The sequence below is a fragment of the Aedes albopictus genome, chromosome 1 (assembly GCF_035046485.1).
Source record: "Aedes albopictus strain Foshan chromosome 1, AalbF5, whole genome shotgun sequence".
Classification (NCBI taxonomy): Eukaryota; Metazoa; Arthropoda; class Insecta; order Diptera; family Culicidae; genus Aedes; species Aedes albopictus.
The window spans coordinates 126,573,646-126,577,288 of NC_085136.1; the positions used below are offsets into that span (position 1 = coordinate 126,573,646).

Below are 3,643 nucleotides of genomic sequence, written 5' to 3' on the forward strand. Positions count from 1 at the left end.
AGCTATCCTACCGATCTACCAACCGTTCGTTGCCATCGGGTTTTGATGTTGTTCAAATATCCCGGTATCGGGCCCTGGAAAATGCTACTGTGTGTAGGAATTTCTAAGCCTAGATAAACATCCAGCTGCTGCTGCTACTATTCAGCTTCCCTTATTTCGATAGTACGCCGCTCGTAACAATGGGAGGAGCCAGCTCGAGCGTGTAGCCCTCCAAATCTGTGTTTATTATTCGATAGGCTTTTGTGGAGTATTGCAGACCATGTTGTTCTTACTCGAGAAGGATGTTTGAACAGTATATAATTAAATTCAGGTGGTGTATCTAATGGTTTAAGCTGAACCAGTGCACAAAGTCCATGTATCTAATTATTGGTTGGAAACTGTTGGCAAACTACTTCTTTTTAGGTAAAATTAAATGCAGTTATTATTTAATCAATTGATTCAAAGGATAGGGCATCTGAAGATCCTTTAGTCTCCCATCATTTGTACAATAGAAAAAAATGTTGTTTTTTTTATCTTAACAATCTTACATGCCACAAAAGTTTAGCTTATTGTACGCAGTAGCTTAATTTCTTCAATAGCGGGTAAGAAAATATCTTAACAATAAACAAATCTAACATACTGGAACAAATTCAAAAGAACTATCATCCATTTTTCATTTATTGAAATCTCTAGAGCTATAGTTTTTATTGTGCAGTTATTTTAGTGCAAATACTGCATTTTAACAAGAAAATACTTACGTACACTGTTACCAAAACTTATTTCGAGATTATGCCGACAAAATGTAGTAACAATTTCCCGCAGTGCATTTCTTCAGAAATAAATGCTATAAATCAGACACAGTATCTACGCAGCTCCTCTCTCGCACACTTTCATTACATCCACGATCCATCCTGCTTTGGCACACGATTGCCTCATGAAGCATCCACTGCACAATAGCACGATCAGGCCAGAGTGGTTGAAACGAAGCTGGTGATCGGTCAGTTATTTAGAGTGTTGGCCAGTAAAAAAATGCCTAACCAGGAAAATCTATAGGTGCATGCAAAAAACCTAAGTGCTTCGGTCACACCTCGAAATCTAAGTGCTGAATCACAAAAGGTAAAACCCTAAAGCGCGTTAGTCTGCTAGTGGACCAGGAATAACAACCTTTTTACCTTAGGTTGACTACGACGCCACGTGCGTGACACATGCAAGTGCACCACGATTTACCGCGATTCGTCGTAGGGTTTGGCCAGGTAACTCTATTCCTTTCGCCATCGTGGTCATGTCTTCAAATGCCTTCGTAGTTTCTTTACATGAACGACTCGTTTGACACCGCAAAATCACCAAGATTAACTACCAGAGAGCCATCGGATAGTTCAACCACAAGCCGTAGGGGCACCCTTGGAGAACAATAGGTAATACCTTTCGCCATGAATGACGCTCTGTGCTTATGATCGTTATGTGGTCTTGCAGCCCCATTTTTGCATGTGCATTCGGATTACACGGACCGTTGTGAACCCCAGTCAAAGAGGCCCTTCGTAAGGTAAACTCTCACATTCAAAATTGTAGTAGAATCGGGGAATTAACTCACCCTCGCGTCTCCTTCGTAGGAGGGCCTTTTGTCCGTAGCCTAGAACCGTCCCAAGCGACCGTGACGACGATTGCCGTTGATCACTACTCCCAGACATCATAACCGCAGGGTTGCTGATTTCCGCAGGCGTGTGCGACGTTGCGACCATCGCCGACAAGTGCACCTCACTAGCTCGTCGTCGTCGGGCGAACGAAGAACCCTGCGTCACCATAGTGCAATGCCCGCGACATGCGTGCTTGACGCGTGACAGAGGAAGTGCAACACAGTCTCGCTGCAGAGAGACTTCGCGACAACGGACTTGTCGCGCGACAGCCCTAGTGCATTGGCGGTGCGAGAGAGTGGAGCCGATCGCAGAGCATTGCGACATTCGAGCCGTAAGGCGACGTAACATACCCATTCGGCGGGACGTTCGAGATGCAGTCGGCGCGACATCACGGGGCCCCCAACGTAGTTCATCAACATCAGCGGTTATAGGGCAGTGCCGAGCTTAGGAGATGACTGTATGTATCTAGTATATAAGCATAAATGAAGTAGACAAGAAATGAGCAGCAAATATTCTCCCATTATACTGAATTCACGCCGAATTATTCATGTAGTTTTTTGATTATTTGGCCTAGTTAATGCCACTTAAAATTCAATTGATTTGGGTCGATATCACGTAGTTGTTACCGTGATTTGAGATTGCCTAATCCGCACGCTCATCATTACTTTAGAGTCTAGATTCCTTTTCAAGGCAATTTCCTGAGAATAAAAGGAAGATTGTCACAACACAAAATGGATTCTTGTTCAACAGCGTACGATGTTATCGTAACTTGATGAATTGTGGAATTTAAAAAAAGATCTGGGATTCTTTTGACCATGTTGTGATGAATAACTTTCTTAAGGTCGCGCTTGCCAATAGTATGACCGAAACTACAACGCCACTTGGTAAATAAAATAGCCTAAGGTACACCGGGGCAAGATGAAACACGAAGTTTTGAAATAGATTTCAAAACAATTTGAAAATTTATTCTTCGCTAAAAGATTGTTTGAATCAACAACTATGTGTTATAGCAATTAAACTGTTTATCGTCATTAGAAAACATCATGTTGACCCGATGTTTCATCTTGCCTCGGTGTACCTTATTAGATTTTCAAAATTTTCAGCGCCTTCGGAATCGGAAGTAAAATAATAATTACTTCTTCCGCTTTTCTTCATATTGTAAGGAAAATATTCTTTTCGATAACGAAATGTTCCCCCTCTTGAAAACAATAATGTTTTTCATAAACTTTTTGCTCCCTCGCAAATATAAGAATAATAACCCATGTATATTTATTTGTATCTCCATGCATAAAAAAAAAGTTTCTCCAGAGATTCCTTTAGTAATCCTTCCGTTTTTTTTTTGTTCGGAAAATTTCCCGAAATTTATTCCAGAAATTCCTTCAAAAGACTTCTATGAAATTTTCTCGAATGATTTCTCCAGAAATTACTCCGGTAATTCCTTCAGGGATTTTTATTTTCAAAAAAAAAAATCTTCCAAGGATTCGTTCACCCCTTTTTTTAAAAAATGATTCAGAATAGCATTTGAGATTTCTCCAGAAATTGATCAAAAATTGTTTTAAAAAATGCTGAAAGTTATTTTTTTTTTATTTTTATTTTTAAGATTCTTTCAGAACTTCGTTTGGAGATTTCTTCAGCAATTCGTTTAGAAAAATACTTTCGGAAAATCTAGCATGGATTGCTTCAGGAATTCCTGCATAAATATCTTTATCAAAATTTCCTTGAGATTTTCATAGAATTTTTCAAGGAAATTTTTCAGAATTTCTCCGAAGAACTTCTGTAAAAAGTATTACTGGGATTTTTTGAACTATTCTTTGAGAAAGGCTTACAGAAAGTTTTCAGGGATTTCTTCAGAAATGAGTACAAAACTTCCTCCTGATTTTGTTCCATTGGAAAATGCAATTGGTTTTCTTAAAAATATCTTACATAAAACTTTCCGGAAATTTCTCCAGAATTCCCGAAATCCAGAAACTTGCCAAATAATTGCGCCAGAAATCCCTTCCGGGATTCTTCTGGAAAATCTTCCGTAGATT

The 3,643-nt window shown here is 39.4% G+C and overlaps 1 long non-coding RNA gene across 2 annotated transcripts; it reads left to right on the forward strand.

The window, feature by feature from the left end:
- Positions 1-749: 749 nt before the first annotated feature.
- On the forward strand, positions 750-2,175 carry LOC109397611 (uncharacterized). Of its 2 annotated transcripts, XR_003893176.2 has the most exons (5): positions 750-1,095; positions 1,157-1,232; positions 1,284-1,394; positions 1,453-1,522; positions 1,590-2,175. It is a non-coding gene; the product is annotated as an uncharacterized LOC109397611 (long non-coding RNA). The 2 variants fall into 2 exon arrangements; XR_009996512.1 differs by having other exon boundaries at positions 1,284-2,175.
- Positions 2,176-3,643: the final 1,468 nt, after the last annotated feature.